This window comes from Pollicipes pollicipes, unplaced genomic scaffold (assembly GCF_011947565.3).
Source record: "Pollicipes pollicipes isolate AB1234 unplaced genomic scaffold, Ppol_2.1 Scaffold_7231;HRSCAF=8579_pilon_pilon_pilon, whole genome shotgun sequence".
Classification (NCBI taxonomy): Eukaryota; Metazoa; Arthropoda; class Thecostraca; order Pollicipedomorpha; family Pollicipedidae; genus Pollicipes; species Pollicipes pollicipes.
This window is the reverse complement of record NW_023597034.1, coordinates 46,834,896-46,852,556: the sequence shown is the minus strand read 5'-3', so window position 1 is coordinate 46,852,556 and position 17,661 is coordinate 46,834,896. Positions and strand designations below refer to the sequence as shown.

Below are 17,661 nucleotides of genomic sequence, written 5' to 3'. Positions count from 1 at the left end.
CCAGGCACTCAAACGAGGAAGTCCTTCCATTGTCCAAAATATATTAGTGAACAATATGTCACACAGTTTTTAGGACACACGCTCACAAATCTTCAGGAACACAAACACAACTGCTCGACGTCAAAGTTCTATGAAACCGAGCGACGTTTGCCGTTACAGTCAACACCAGACGGTGAGCGGCGAGGGCGCGGAAGGACGATGCGTCCGGAAGCAGTGCTTTCGAAAAACTTTCAAAATCAATAAGCTCCACACAAAAGTCATATTGGAGCATGCCATTCGTTCTTTCATAGCACACTGGCGGGGAGAAAACGCACTGTGCCATCAGAATGTCGACTGTCGACTGTCGTATATCTGATGATGCGCAGAAATCCACCGAGCCCAAAATGCTCATTCCATTATACTTCAAACACAATCGCCCAAAGAGTCCAGCACTGCTCATTTTCTGTTTTCATTCTCGCAAAATACCGGCCTCATTAGCCGGCCTCACCTCGAAATTTATTGACATTGAAGCCGGCTGTTTGCACTGGCGACTCTCCGTGCGACGGGTGCTCGAGCGTGTCGCTGAGCATTCAGCAGCCGGGGTCGCGACTACACGGGACAGTCACCAGCCGGCTACCACAATAGCTGGCAATGATGCTGACGCTTATTTGCGTGTCTGAGTGCAGCTGCCCACGAGGCCGGTGATCGGCGCGGCAGATATGAAGGCGTGGGAATGCACATTCGGCAGCCCAGGGTTTTAGCGGCGTGGGACCAAAACAATGCGACTGAGCCTACAGCGTGCGATTTGCATTGGCACACATGTCCATCCTGGCGTAACAGGCCACCCGTCTGGGCGTAACACGGGGCATCAGCCAATTCCTCTCACACATTGTGTGATCCTGATGCATAAGACCTGCCAATTAAGTTTTCGTCGAAACCATCAGAGTTGCCACGCGCTCCGCGGCAGTAAAAGTCCTCCCGATTCTCCAGGGCGAATATCGTTGTTCCAAATTTTAGAACGGTTTCACGCTACTGTCCATGCAGATCTGAAGCTGAATGTTCTGCGAAGAGTGCCGTTGGTCCAGGAAATCGCCAGCGAAATTTCTTAAGCCACGACCGCTTGCGCGTACAGTTGCATCAAATTTGAGGTCGGTCGCGACCAGCGGAATGCTATTGGCACGTGCAAACGTCCTAAGAAATTGGAGGCTGCCAGATTTTGATGTTGAAGCACTTGTAAAGTGGCAATGCTGAGATGCTTTGGGCAAGAAAGCTGAGTGAGCCACAACTCACCTCAAAGTAAAGTGAGCACATCAACCTTTATAGGTTTGCAAAAAAAATGTCGGTGAAATATTCAAAGCAAATACTAAAATTCAGGTAATGGCATGTTTAAAATTATACGATAGCAAGGCTTTTCAATGTGCACGACGCGCAGCGCTGGACCTCGTCCAATAGCAGATATTTTCCTGAGCACCCACCTTCCGTGCTTACATCCGTCATGCACAAATACAGCCACGGCTCGGTGCTGGTGCCAGCTGGCCACGCGAAATTTGGTGTGCGGCTAGGCCAGCGGAGTCGTATTATTAGAGTTCAATTGGAGAGAGGGGGAGGGGCGGGGTTCAGCGTGAAGGTGAGCGACAGTGATGGCGGTGCGCCCAGGGTGAGGCTGAGCAACAATGGCGGCGGTGCGCCGAGGGTGAGGCTGAGCAACACTGACGGCGGTGCGCCGAGAGTGAAGCTGAGGCTGAGCAACAGTGACGGCGGTGCGCCGAGGGTGAGACCGAGTGACAGTGACGGCAGCGCGCCGAGGGTGAGGGTGACGCTGAGCGACAGTGACGGCGGTGCGCCGAGGGTGAGGCTGAGCGACACTGACGGCGGTGCGCCGAGGGTGAGGCTGAGCGACAGTGACGGCGGTGCGCCGAGGGTGAGGCTGAGCAACAGTGACGGTGGTGCGCCGAGGGTGAGGCTGAGCGACAGTGACGGCGGTGCGCCGAGGGTGAGGCTGAGCAACAGTGACGGTGGTGCGCCGAGGGCGAGGCTGAGCGACAGTGACGGCGGTGCGCCGAGGGTGAGGCTGAGCAACAGTGACGGTGGTGCGCCAAGGGTGAGGCTGAGCGACAGTGACGGCGGTGCGCCGAGGGTGAGGCTGAGCAACAGTGACGGCATTAGGACCTCAGGGCGCGGACAGAGCGCGAGATGGCGAAGGAGGTGCACATGTCACACGTCAGGCTCCATCTGGAGCGACGACGGGGAGCTGATCGCGTCAGCAGTGCCGCCGGCCACGCCCCACTCTGTGTCGTCCGGGCAGCAGCAGGCAGAGCCGCGCCATACGGGTTGCCGTGGGTGCAGTGTCTCTGTAATGGCCTGGCGTGGCACGTGGAGCTCCCAGTGCTGTGCTGCTTCGGCGGCGGGATACAGCGGTGGCCTCAGCTCCTGGCGCCTTCACCACTACTGCGCGACCTCTGGGTGGTCCCTGTGCTACTTCGGCGGCGAGATGCAGCGGTGACCTCAGCTCCTGGCGCCACGCACCTCACATACCTTTACTGCGCGACCACTGAGTAGCCGGCACGGTAATTGCGGAAACGTTTCAGAAGTACGTTCGGTGTCTTAACTTGCTTCTGTCTCTGACCTTGCTGATTGTGCGATTATTGCTTTGAGGGAGTTCAGGCTATCATATACCACGAATTTCATTGGGCATGTTGTGTTCCGTACGTCACCGAGAAGGCTGGGCAAACTGAATAGAGCTGCCGGAGGAGTCGGCTGAAGCTGAAACTTCGCTAGCGCGAGGAAGAATCAACAATACAAGCCACTCCAGAAAGTCGTCACGCTTAGTGTATGGAACTTATGAATCACATCACAATGGGGCAGCGCCCACTATTTCGGGATGAACACGACATCTCAGACAGTTTCCGTGCCATTAAAAAGGCCATCGCCTTCTGACGGGAATAATCAGGTCATTCTAGCCGCAAATAACAACTGGACATAATTCCCAACAGTCTCTCGTCGAGCCACGCATGAGCAGAATGGAGCTGCGGCAGACTACTGCGCATCATGGCGATGCCAAAGTTCGGAAACACAAAAAATGACCTATTGCCTTGCTACAAACAATCAGCGTCACATCAAAAAAGCTACGCTCAGTGGAAGAAGCGGCAAGTGATGCAAGGCGAGGCGGTGGGCACAGTAAAAAAACCACATGACGAAAAACGCATGGAAAGTGCACCAAATAAACGTTCAAATGGGCATAAGCTGAGCTAACTCAAAGTGAGCCCCAAACCGCAAATGTAGAGATGACTGCCACGCCTGGCCGCGGAGAGTGGCGGATCAATAGGGACAACTACAATATCGCTGCGCGTATCCATGCTTTGGGATTCAAGCCGGCGGCGCCTGCGTTATTTCGCTAGCCGCGAGCGCCCGAGGATATTACAATGCCCGTCCCTCGTGGTATTAGGATCCGCTAGTTCGGGCCGATTCGAAAGGCGGCTGACTGTGACAGCCAATCTCACGCAGGACAGAGCAAGCTGACCTCCTGCACAGGACATCTGACACCAAAGATCACGTTAAGGGCCCAATAAATCATCACCTTTTTCTGACGACCTCGGATGTCATCCAGCACTCGCGGTACATGTATAACTTAACAGCCGGCACGGGGAACGTGTCGTCTTATTCGAGTCAGCAGCACTTCTGGAAGATTAATTTGGTCAATAGCCAATGTCAGGTCAAGGCAGGTATGTCATTTTGTATACTTTTGGGGGCCTGAGCCCCCTAATGCTGACTTGAGCTCTCTCAATGGTCGTCTGCCCCCCCCCCCTCCGCTCCTACCCCCCCCCCCCCATATGCATATGAGTAAAGAAGGGAGCATTCAGCCCCTTAAATGCAGCAGTGTCTTGAGCTGCTTTTGCACTAGGTGCCTTAACGCATCACCATCAATATCATCATCATGTAGAATCTTTGCCACCATCACATCGGCTTGAAATGGGATGGGAAGCCATTTCTCAACATAAAACAAGTTTGGAAACGAACATATACATACATATATATATACATATATATATATATATATATATATATATATATATATGCATATATATATATATATATATATATTCTAAAACATGCCCAGTTCTCAGATTAGGGACACAGCCAAGTGGTCCAAATCCTGGAAGAAATCTGGACTGGGGGTAGGTTATTTGGTCAGCTTTATTGGTATTAGGTCAGCTTTATTGGCTCAGTCCCCTCACCTAAGCCGATTTAAGCAAGTGCCACTCCTGGGTCAAGGTCAGCTGATTTGTATTTGCATTGGACCCACACTAGCTATGGTAACTTCATGATGACATACCCACGCGTCCATTCACATGAGCCTTGGCTGTGCGGAGCGGCATGTGTGGAGGAAGGCAAGGCAGGGAAGGGGGGTCGGCCGGTCGTTTCTGGAAAAGCAACACGGGGTGAAATGGGCGTTCAGTTGAAATGCAGTGATATGCGCAGATCTGGAACGCACGAATTCTCACAGCCTTCCTCTACAACCATCCAAATGACTCCCTTCAACGGTTAGTCGCGCTTAGTAAGTGCGGTGCTAATAGTATAATATAAGGTCAATAGACTGACCTGATACATTGCTTCGGATGTTTCAGGATTTACCAAGTCCAAGATTTTGTACAGGCAAAATTATACTGAAGCATACAGAATATTGATATCGTATTTCTGCATAAAGTTAGAGAACCCAGAACTCAGAACAAAGCATGGAAGTCGGCTTTTTGTGCGATGTCATGTGAGTATTTCGTATTTGGGTGAGAAATATTGTAAAATATAAACTTGACCCTGCTGCTGAATATTTGCTGTAACGCGTTGCGATGTGGTCTTTTCTTGAACTAATTCACCAAGGAGGTCTTGAAAAAAGTATGATTTACTTGATGTATCTGATCATCAAGCTACCCAAGCGTCTCACTACTTTTAGGAACAGTTATTTCATAGATGCAGCATATGGAATACTTAGCATCTTCCCATTACCGCGCCAACGTTGACGTTGTGCGTACCGTGAAAGAAAGCAGCTTGATACGCCGCCGACCGCTGGGTTTATGCGCGGAACGCTCCTGGTATCCTATTTATACGCAAAGGCTCGAAAATATGTTTTTCAATGAAAAATATTTGTGCACTTATTTCACGTGTTCTACCGGGAACAGTTTACACTGTAAGGCATCCGTCGGCGGGCGTCACTCGTTAGATGCAAAAGATGAAGCCGAGGTACTCGATGAGTAAGCAAGAAGTAGACAGTGAAGTGACCAGGCAGGCTTTAAAAAACCCAAGAAGCCAACCATTTATTTGATGACGCGAAAAAATGCCGAGATAGTGCTTTGCGTAACAAGTTAAGGGTTATCTGGGAATTGCATCGCACGCCCTATCAGTAGTATCACACAATTAACCCCTGCTTGGACAGAACAGGCTGCTGAAGCGTAGCCAGTTGGGTGGTCAAGACTGTATATAATCCAAATTATGTGAAGATTGTCTAAAGCCACGGTCTTACTTACTACAGAGTATCATCGTATCGCAACGTACGTAGTGCACAGCGGTTATTAAACGCCTGGTTTTTGCCGGCGGCGGCTCCCCTCTGGCTTCCGCTCGCTTCTTGGCGGAGCTGCGCTCGGCGCGGTGCCGCGCCAGTAATCTTGCTGTTATCACCCGCGCCAGGCTGTCCTCTTGCCCCGGTCAAACGGCGGCCGGGCAGAGGACGGCGAACGGCGGGCAGCCTGCACAACAGGGCAGCGGACGGCGAACGGCAGGCGGGCTGCACAACAGGGCAGAGGACGGCGAACGGCAGGCAGGCTGCACAACAGGACAGAGGACGGCGAACGGCAGGCAGGCTGCACAACAGGACAGAGGACGGCGAACGGCAGGCGGGCTGCACAACAGGACAGAGGACGGCGAACGGCAGGCGGGCTGCACAACAGGATAGAGGACGGCGAACGGCGGGCAGGCTGCACAACAGGGCAGAGGACGGCGAACGGCAGGCAGGCTGCACAACAGGGCAGAGGACGGCGAACGGCAGGCGGGCTGCACAACAGGACAGAGGACGGCGAACGGCAGGCAGGCTGCACAACAGGGCAGACGACGGCGAACGGCGAGCAGGCTGCACAACAGGGTAGACGACGGCGAACGGTCACAGGTCACACAACCGGACAGCTGGACAGGGCGGACAGCGGTCGACCGAGACACGTGCGGCCCGGGCCTCGCGCCGCGCCGGCCGGCGCCGATACCATCGGCTGGGGTGGCGCGCAGTGACAGAATGCGGCCGTGCCGGGCCGGGCCGGGCCGGGCCGCCTCGCGCGGCGGGCCGCGGCCGATCTCAGGTGGCTGCGACAGCCGACAGCCGCCGCCGTCACGCCTCACAGGAGCGGCGATGGCTTTCCGAAGCCCATCGGAAAGTTTGCCGAGCCTCGGGAGATAGAGCGATCAGGTGCCGCGGGCGACGACCCGCGTCGAGGGGGAAACTTGGGGCCGGGAGATCCCTGATTATTCCGTTCATCAACAGCCAGCCGCACGGTGATGCTGTCCAGAAGTTCATGTGGCCACTGAGCTGAGCGCTCGATGTCGCATCATGAGAACTTGAGTGCCGTGAAAATCAGGCCAGGGACGGAGAGACTCACCACATGGCACCATTTTCTGGAAACCGTCAGCCTAATGTGTCTAAACAAGGCATCTCCCCACATTCGGCTTTGTTGATGCGGTGGCTTGTGTGGTTTACAGAATGTTTACACACAAGAACGCATACCAAGGGATTTGCACTCTGGCCAGCCTGTGCCATCATTAACCACGGCCCATTAAACCTACATTATGCTCGCCTATAAGAGGACTAGAGATACTGGGTTTGAACTAAAGACGCCACGCGTTGGCCCGCAGGCACCGTGTCGTGCCTGATCTCCGACCAGGCACGCCCAAGGCGTCGCGCGGGTCAAAGTAAGCCGTGCTTAGGCGGTACCGAGGGAAACGATGGGGGCAATATGCAAACTTGCAAACAATGCAAACTCATCGGTTTTTAATTCAAATAGACCCCTACGTAATAGGGAGGTCAACACCTCGCCCTCTTCCCCCCACGTAATCGGCCCGGAGGGTCATATGTGGTGAAAGCCTTCCCGTGACTGCTGGGCTTACAATATGACTGTTAATATGACTGTTGTAGCAGTCATTGTCCATGGACAATCCCATTAAAATATGCCTCCTCTGATGACAAAGACATATTACTTTATATAATTGAATGCTTGGAAACGTGATAATATATATACTAATGGTGCAATACTCTTTTCAGCAGCCATATCAGATAAAAGAACATTTCGACCTTTTTGCAAAAATCGTGTCATACCAGGTGCATGTAATCAAATAATGTGTGGCACGCCCACGCTGCCTGTCTAATCATTTGCGCAAATACGATTGGAAAATAGTAGCTGTTTCAGTTAAGATGCTTTCGGTCGGCTCAGCAGGCGAGGACAGCGTTTCTTCCCAAATGTATGCGGCAACAGTCGTGCTGCGCGTGGCTTAAGCCATTTTGGCTCCAGCGTAGCAAAAGGGTGGAGATTTCCTTTGCGTGCAGGCCATTAACGTCCAGAAAAGATCATCCCTGTATGTAAGCTCTCAGTTGCAACTGTCCGGAATAAGAAAAAGTGCAGGCTTTGGCGATGTGCAGCTAAGCTTTTATCCCCCCCCCCCCTCCCCCCCGACTTGAATGTGCGCCTGTTACTGGGGAAAACATGTATAAAAGTCAACCTTATTCAGAACTACGAGTTCGCAGTTATCATGCTGCCAGCAGCCAACTTTCAATATGCCAGAATGTACTCATATGTTAAGAGAAGTGATCAAGCAAGCATTGGTTATAACGTCAATCAGCGACTTTTCAAGCGATGATCATTGTCAAAAGCATTGTCAGCTCACCACTCATGACCAGGCGGGATCCAAGGTCCCAGAACAATATGTTTAACCGTGCGGCCAAATTCCACTGCCTCGGCTGATGACGTCACCAGTGTACTCGGCACGTAATGGTCAACGGCCGACACATGCCTAGCGCAGTTTGCTCGGCTTTTTGAAACGGTTCTAAGACTGGAAGCCGTTACACACCTTCGGTTAGTTCATAACAAGACTATTTCTTCCCCGAACAGGCCATAATATCACCTCCAAGGTTAATTAATCATTAATTGGCTGGCGTCCCAGCCGAGCGCCTCGGGCTGGCAAGCCGGGAGACAAGTCTTCCAAAGCCTTTTCGGAAATGAATTGCCTAAGTTGGAAATATACATGCAAACGGAAAGAGTTGGTGGGCGTATCTTAAAGACGCAACAATTAGAAATCACTGACATGGAAGCTCAAAGTCAGGGCAAAAGCTTGCAAACCACCGTTACATGTTTGCGGGGCTGGGTCAATTCAGGCGCTTCATTTCTTCAAAAAGTATATGCTCTTTGGATAAGTGAGGATGCTGTGTTGCGAACATGCTTATGAACACAATGGGGTCAGGTCAAGGCCATTTCATAGGTTGCTGTGATAATTTGGTTTGTCCATGCGACCTATGATTCAAAATGTTTTTACATTCATTTTGCCGCCTTACGCAGCTTAAACGTCAGCTACAATTTTTTTTCTAGTCGGTGCATAGCCAACACGTAACCGGGATGTCAAGATGAGGTCATACGAGGTCAACACGGCACACAGTAAGCTAGTCATGTCGTTGATGTTACCGGATTGCTTATCCCACAGGAATTTTACAAAATCACTTTTGATGTTGCACCGGGTCATCTTAGTGTCCGAAGAGGTCAAAACCTGTCGTTTGTCATGACCTGGTCTGATCTTTGAAAGGCATTCATTAGCCATGGGCGGGTAAGGGAAATTAATTTCTAACCTGTTGCGTAAATAGGTACCAATCTGCTCATGTCGTTTTTGAAATGTAGATTTCATAATTTTCAAAAGGGTAGAAGTTTCAATTTGCCGGCAGTGGAGGAAAGCAAACCTTTTGTAACAACTAGACAATACCCAGTGCATAGATCACCTTTATTTAGGCATGAATAAAACACTCTATCCGGATTTCATAAATACCAAGAGCAGCCACACAACGTCCTTTATTCTAAGCAGCAACACCAATGGGGCATAAGTAAAAGACCTGGTCGCAGCATCCCTTTTCTATACAGCATGCACAGTTCTCACTATTGGTGGCTTGTGGCACAGACGCTTGTCCAACATCTCTGCACAGCAACACAGTCTTCTGACAGTTTTTCTCGCTGCAACGCTGACTGTAGACGCTGTTCTTTCCATGCCCCCCTCTTAGGCACCCGTCTCTGACAATTTCATTGCAGTCCCTGGCAGACCTCAGCGAACAAAGTTTGGTGCTTTAGTTGTCATTAGTTTTCAAAGGGAGAACTGCCCGAGTCCAATTACATCATTTTCATGGAAATTATTTCTCCTACATCACATAATGTTGCTTCTGTGCACCTACATACCTTGAGGAAGGTGATGTGATGATGGCATATTGATGTCACATGGTATCCAGTCCCTAGTAACCATAATATGTAATCAGATGGGATTGCAACCCAACCCTATCCATAAATATTCACAGTATTGTAAGGTTTGATAGCTGTCATTAATTTCATGGTAATACTTCCCGCCTCAAATGCTTCCAACCAAAAAAAGAAAGAAAAAAGGGGCTAGCTATCTTAACAGCGTCAGGACAAATTGAAGACGTGCATCAGCTTTGCAATATAACAGCAATAATATGGTATATTTTGCACCACCAGGTTCATACATGTCTTTGCAAATGTGGCTTTACAAAACACAACACACACACAATCATAGTGCAATGCGGCAGGCAAAGCACTCAGAACCTGCTCCAACTAGCGGCCCAATGTCACCTGAGTCATGAAAAGAGAAAAATCTACGCCTTTAGCATTACCAACAGGTTTACATATGGCTACCGTACGCACAAACAGCATCGACCACGACACACTTCTTTAACTTTCGTGCATAATACACAAAAACTTTTAACACATCATGATTAAATCCAACAAGCAGTGCCTCAATCTCCCACAAAACACCAATAAGGTGAACAGGGCAAAAGCAAACGACACGTAGCGACGCTAGTCAAGGTTGATAAAATTGTTTTGTCTCTTTCGCTTCAGACCGCTCATGGCTACAAGCACATCTTGAAACATTGCCAAGTTTTGACAGTGAAGCCATGGTTTGTTCGATGACGTCGCTTTGCGAGTACTTCCTGGCATACTGAAGGTTGATTACTGACAGCATAAGAACTATGAACTCTTAATGTTGAAACACTAGGTGCTCAAGACCTTTCTTGCTCATATCGAGTTAATTTTGAAAGCCGGTGGACTAGACTGTAGGACTGACCACACCGGACTTCGTAAACTAGACTTCATAACTGATTCAAAAACTCCATCCGCATCGTATGCTCTGGCTGGCAAGTTCGTGATGCGTCCAGCATAAACTTTTGCGTGCAATGCACACACAAAGGCAGTTTTTCACCTGTCAATATTTTCTCAGACTCGTCAACAATCGTACCTTTTACAATCTCTCCATTACTGGGCGCTCCATGACCATGACTTGACTGCCACCCATCGCGCAATAAGGGCTATGTCTTGAAGGCGCTAAACGCAGATGTGCAGCGGTTGACCCCTTGGAGCACGAACTAATGCCTAGCTGCCTGTCCTAGATGTTCTCCAACAGCACAATACACAGGCCCAGTGCCTTCACGCTGCAAAATGGCCGACACATCCGCGAAGGGAGCAGCGCCAATCGCATCAGTTTCCACCTACCGCGCTTGGAATCTCATTCAGACTCCGTATGGATTCCATTTGAGACTGCGACCCAGCGCGGAACTGGACGGTTTTGTGTCCGCTTTGATTTCGATTCCCGGCAAAGTCGCGCAAGGCTCGCAGCCATTGGAGTCAGAAATTCACAAATCCAGCAGACAAGTAGCTTGTGATGAGGTTGATTTGACTGGCAGGTGTGAAGAAGGCAGCGTGTCCCATGGAATATGCGCCGAAGTTACGGACGCAACTTGTTGAGCCGCCAACCCACCACATGTAGCCCGGCAACGGGTTCTGTCTGTACCAGCTAAGTGATGTAATTTAATTTAAGCAATAACACAAAGAGGTGTGAGATGTTCAATGCTTAATATTTTGACGAAAAGAAAACTGCAAGAATGTCTGGGACATCCTTTCCCATGCCTGATGGTGATGACTGTAGCCTTAGAAACTACTTCGAATGCTTCATGGACAGCGTACGTTGAATTGTAATTCTTGACACAGAGCTACGAACAGGGATCGGAAGGATAGTAAAAGCGAAAAGCGCGAAAATCTTCGCGAGACATATACTCTGAAACTTCATGACAATTTCAGGCAGGATAGAAGGTATCGCACGCAAAACCTTGTTGTCAGGGTTATGAGTGGTGTGTTCCTGCATGCACAAAACGCGTCCAAAAATACACAAGTTCTATGTTAACACTTTTCGGATTTCAACAACTTAAAAAAGCAACCCATGGGCCGTGCGAGCAGTATTAGAAGCCCTAGCATACGGTTTGGTGAGATGCGTTGCAAGGAAAAAATTGCTGGCACATTTTGATGATGGATCCAATTTAAACTCCACCACTTTCTTTCCGAGTTGTTGCACAAAACTGGCATCGCTTTGTTTAAAGGGAAATGTTCCATAGTTAAAGATATAGAAACAAAATCAGATATGACCGAGAAGCCCACTTATAGCTATTGGCGTAGGATTAGGCGTAAAAGGCCATCCTAAACAAAACAATTTCTCTATTTAGCAAATACGCTCTTCAATGCATCATTGCTTAATTACATCATCGTGCCTGACACAACATTGGTTGAGCGCCAATTCATGGCCGTTATATCTAGAAGGCGTGCCCACGAAAGACTCATGGGTGCCTGGATAACCTTGAGATAGTCCTACCGAAAAAGCCTGCACATGTCCGCGAGCGTATGGCTCAGAAGCTATAGCAATTTATTTTTTGGAAGAGCAAGGCTTTGAACTGCATCAAATGATCTTCAAGATGGCTATTTCAGTTCAAAACCCCATACAAATGTAGAGCACTCTCCTTAAAGGGAGTGTTCACTCCCTCTCAATCAATCAATCAATCGATCAAATCGGGCTCTCATCGATGTTGTGCAAGCCACGATGGCTTTTGATTGATTGATTGATTGATTTGATTTGATTGATTTGATTCAAATCATGACTTTTGAGAAGCATATCTTCTTAACAGAAATTGTGCTGTCCCGAGCAATCTTTTCCACTCATTGCATCCCTACAGTGAGGTTATGTCATGTTAGCTGATTGTTACTCCAGTATCTTCAAATGTGGAAGAAATCCAGACGTAATTTGGTACTGCAGAAATTATATAGTCCAATGACTTCATTACTGTTGTTGCCGCCCCATCACTGGGATTAGACAAGCAATGGTATGCATTGCCTGACACTGTCATCATATGTCATGCACATGTTATGTATACCTCTAAAATAAGGAAAAATAGAAAAACAGATTTCACTGAACTTTTCACTTGAACTCTGTACCCACTAAACTTTATTATTAATTTACCATGCTAGATCAGTATGGAACGACAGCACGCTTTCACGGGTTAGATCCCTAATTGGCTAGGATAGGGCGGGCTGCGGGCTGACATAGGGGAAAAAGTGGCGCTTCTAGCTTAAGTGGAACCAATAGTTAGAATCCAACTGTATTTGCATTTATCAAATTTCTGTACGATCAAGTGACTAGGATGATACCATATGAACCACTGCTGGCCAGCTCATTTATGAGGCTTTTTAAGGGAGCGCGACACGCGTCGTCGCGTCCCTCTTATGGAGCACCAGCAACTGCACTGACCACATTAGCGCCCAGAGTCATGGCGCTGCCGATATCTGAGCCCGGGCACGCAAAGGGGAGTCTGACGAGCTAGCCAATTCTGCGACTCCCGCCCCCCCCCCCCCATATATATATATATATATATATATATATATATATATATATATATATATATATTTGTGAGCCTAGCCCACAGGCTCATGCACGAGTGCTTTGCGATTCAGGCTCACAAAAATCGTTAAGCAGGCTGATTTCCCTAGGCCATGTTCCCAGCTGTGTTCGTTTCCCGAGTCAATCCCACCTCCAGCCCCATTGCAGCACAGGCGCGTGGTGCCGACGGTTGCACACGTCACAGGGGTGCGCAAGTCACGCGCCCACCATCACGGCCTGTTTGTGCCGATCAAAAATCAATGACGCCCGGCTCCGGGGACCTGAGCCTGAGCCTCCGACAGCACGAATGGCCGCAGCGTTGTCAGTTGGGCCGCCGCGGTATATATCTGGGTGGACGCTGCACGGCTCCCGTCCCCCACGGCAGACGCTGCGGCGCGGCCTGTCACCCATGCTGGCACCGGGCTCGAGCTGGACACATGCCCAGTCCTCACCAGGTGAATAAGCTGGAAGCTCCCGGCTCCGCGCGAATAAGCAAGCGCTCTGCGACGCACTGAGGGCCGGACAAGACGGGTTGACAAACAGGTTGTCACGGAATAACGTGTGCTGGCGTGGTATCTTGGTAATGGTGTTTATGACGGCACCAAAGAGGATATATTTGGCATTTGTTCTGCACACAAAAAACTGCACACGGCCGTGCATCCCTCTTCCTGAATAATTATGAAATGCTGCTTTTCAGGGAACACAAGCTTGTGGAACTGCAAAAGGCCTGGGCTGTTCACCAGAAACATCAATTTTGTTTGCCTAGCTAAGTATGTCTGCAGAGAATACAAAGCAATGTGCGATGTAAATCCGGTGTGCCTTCTTCCACAAACAGGTCAGAGATCACAGCACAATTTCAACAGGCGTTGTAAAAGTGGAATAGCAGCATTCCGTCTAGCTTCAAGGGCCACTCAGCTGTGATGCTTTTTCATGTTGCTTTGTTTCTTATTTACAAAAGCCACGTCAGTGGCGATGTAGCCATATTTTTCTTTAAATGGCTGGTTGTGTTCCCCGGCGTATAAAGAGAGCTACGATGCGGATCCAGCACAGAATTCCTTCAATACGACAGAGCTTGTAACTCCAGGAACTTGCCGTAATATCAATGGTTTGTTCCCTCACGATCACAAACAGTACAACGTAGATTAGACCTAGATCTGTTCTGGTATACAAAAACGCCCTATATAAGTTGAAAGATTTACGATTCATATTTGTTTTTTCGTAAATATTTTTGTTTCACTTCCCTCCACCCTTCCTGAACAGTCAAGCTTTAAACTGCAGGTCTCAAACCCACAAACCCAAACCCATATAGGTGTTGTATAAGCATGGTATCGATACAACGGCAAACGGATTTGCTGGAAGCTCCAACTTTTATATGCAATCATGTGTGCATGACATTCGGGCTCGATAGGTCAAAGTAACAAAATGTCCGCGCTCACGCCCTTTGATATCAAAGACAGCAGTTGGGTCGTAACTCCAACACTAATTACGATTCAGTTAAGTTCAACTGCATTACTTACAAGCGCAAACTGCTGTGTGGAACATAATATGTTTGAGATATGCACGGTTCTACAAGTCATGATAACAACATTTTTGCGTTTGTACACATTTATATCAAATCGAGCAGTTGCGTTGCGTATCCGAAAGAATAATCATGTTTCAAACTGTGCTTGCGGTGCTCGATATTTCAACGATTCACGATTTTGCGTGGCCCCATCATTAGTGCAAACTGCTATGTGAAATAAGATATGTGTGAGATATTCACGGCTTTACAAGTCACAATAACAACATTTTTTTGCGCTTTTAACCATTCATATTAAAGCGAGCAGTTGCGTTGCGCACCCATCAGAAAACTCATGTTTCAAACTGTGCTTACGGTCCTCGATAGTTCAACGATTCACAGCATTGCGTGGCCCTATCATATTATGCAGAAACATGCATTGCTAATGCCATCATGCAACTGTCTAAGTGACATGCAGCATACGCATGTTATACAATATGCAGCGTATGCATGACATGTTGCGTACACATGGCATACAGTTTACGAATATAAGTCACTGTCATCAACAGCACGCAATAGCTTTGGACGCGAGCAATATTTGCAGTGACTTCATAGGGCATGTTGCTTTTGAGTACACTTCCGGGGTGTTCTGGCGATTCCTCCAGATCCCTCAATAATGACTGTAGCTAGCATTATTCTGAATTCACATTTTTGTACTCCCAAGTTTCAGAGACAAATGCCACTTTTCAGATGAACTGTTTTTAATTTGTATAGCCTTTTTCCCCGGAGAAAAAAAAACAGGGAATGGAGATGTAGACGGGCTGATATTTCAGCAACATGCCTTTATCGAAACAAAGCAGAAGTAAATTCAAATTGCCTGCCGATGATCCTACTGGAACGTTCAGGGTTTTTTAAAAAGCAAGCCGCAGTTTTTACAGGACACCGATTTTCAGGGAATTAAACAAACAGCCATTGCCAGCCGTTACCACAATACAGTGGCTATCTAATAATTTAATGTGCAAATAAGCGTGCACATGCAACAGGCATCACACATCACGCATCAACTATACATGCAGGCGATTTCAATTGAACAGGCATCGCACATAAAAAAGTCGGCGACTACATCTTAACATACAGGGCTCATCGTGGCCGGTCATGCGAACGTGATTTGTGCCTTTATGTGTGATGTGTGCTAGCTTTAAATCGTTTATATGTGTGATGCCTGACGCGTGATGCGCGATGCCTGTTCAGTTGAAATCGCTTGCATGCATGATTGATGCACGATGTGTGATGCCTGTTTACTTCAACTCGGTTGCATGTTTGAATGAAGCGTGATGCGTGATTTCCATTTGCTTGAATTATTTTGCATGTACACGCACGTTTGCGTACTCTAATTTTAGATCCGCGCTGTACCGTGGTAATGGTTGGCAATCGCTCTTAGCTTAATCCCCTGAATGTTGGTTTCCTGTAAAATCTGTGGCTTGCCGTTAAAAAAACTATAAAATCGGGTAGGATCATCGGCAGGCAATTTTGAATTCACTTCTGCTATTGTTTCAATAAAGGCAGATTACGATTACGATTATTGTTGTGTTGCCGAAATATCAACCCAACTATATCTCCATTTTCCTGTTTATTTTTCTCCGAGGTATAAGACTATTACTACTATCGTATCTGTGCGAATAATGTTCCTCGCTAATGCACCGAACAACTTATTTTATTAATCATAAAGTTATCAACATGCCACTAGATGCTGTCGCATCCAGCCTGAAGAATTCCTCATCAGCATTGACAGCGAAGCAGCACAGTTTCGGTTTTGGCAGTCAGGTAACTACAAAATGGTTCGGATGGATACCCAACTTTTCAGTGTAATGTCAGACTGCGATACCCAACCATTCGGTGCAGACAGACTGAATATTGATCGAGGCGTGCCCGACACCAATCGCGAAGTAACAGATTAATTTGGTGTCATGGCAGAGGAAACATGTTCATGAGTAGCACTGACTTTCGAAATTATTTGCATTGAAAACAAAGGCTTTCCCTTTGCTGCATTTTTCTATAACACTTCATGTCTTGTGGGATGCTTGTACGCCGCTTGTAACATACAGCTCAATGTTTCCTAATGTGCAACAAACAGTCAAAGACCTTTCAAATTACACTCACAATGAAATGCGTTGCAAACTGTTTTCCGTCCACTTGGCCGGGCACATGCCCCAGGCGGTGAACAACGTACTTAACGGAACGGGGACTACGCAGGCCGATACCTACTGCAGGCTAATGATGGCCGCGTACCGTTCCAGCTTCCCCTGCCGTACGGACCGCGTCCCCCTCCCCCTCGCCCCGCGCGCGACCGTCAAACCTGCGACCGTCAGCAGGCTTGTGCCGGTCGCCGGGCGAGCGACGCGCCCCAGCAGCGCGCCGGCCGCGGCGCCCAGCGGTACTCACGGGCGAGCTGACTGGGCGGGACCGGTGCCGGCGGCGCGGGACACTGTCGCTGGTCCGAGACGGCGCCGCGTGCTGCCCCTGCGGCGGCCGTGACGACACTGCCCGGCCGGCCGCCCGCCGCCGCTGTTGAGAGCACGCGCCGGGCGGCGCCGCGCCCAGCCTGGCCCGCCCGTCCCGCACTCGCCGGCTGCGGTGGTTCAGCTCAGCGGAGGTGCCCGAGCATGATCTTCAGCGAGCGCTGGACAACACGGGACTGTTTGCTGATCGCCGATAACCACGTCCTCACGGAATTATCTTGTGCATCGTAGTTCTTACGCGGGAGAAAGACAAGATGCGATAGCTAGACTTAACACCTGGTACGCCCAGTCTGGTGTCGGCAAGCATCATTTGGTGTCAGGCTGCTTTGGAATTATCTGATTCTCGTGTTGACTGATCTCACACGGATACTGAAACCTGCGGCAAAACACTGGGGTGAAAAGCCGGGTCCGGGCCTACCTCTCCACGCGGTAGTTCGCGTCCTATATCTGAGACAGCGAGGACGTGGATGAACGTGCAGTTTATGATCATTATGGGTGTGAACAGGCTTGCGACAGCTGCGTCAAGCTAAAACTCGCAGCATCTTTTTAAATGAGCGGGACCTGGATGACTTGGCGCGTATCAGAACCAGCGGTCACGAAACCCTGCCCCTGGTGGGGCTGTGGCGCCGCCTGCCGTCCAAGAACGCGGCGCGACACCGGCGCCACCTG

The 17,661-nt window shown here is 49.1% G+C and overlaps 1 protein-coding gene across 2 annotated transcripts in view; it reads right to left on the bottom strand.

Annotated features, from left to right (window-relative positions):
- Positions 1-16,998, bottom strand: part of LOC119109722 (cardioacceleratory peptide receptor) — a 112,083-nt gene extending 95,085 nt beyond the window's left edge. For both annotated transcript variants that reach the window (XM_037233462.1, XM_037233463.1), the window contains exon 1: positions 16,916-16,998. The gene's annotated coding sequence lies outside the window, so the exon portion shown is untranslated. The remainder of the gene's footprint in view (positions 1-16,915) is intronic.
- Positions 16,999-17,661: the final 663 nt, after the last annotated feature.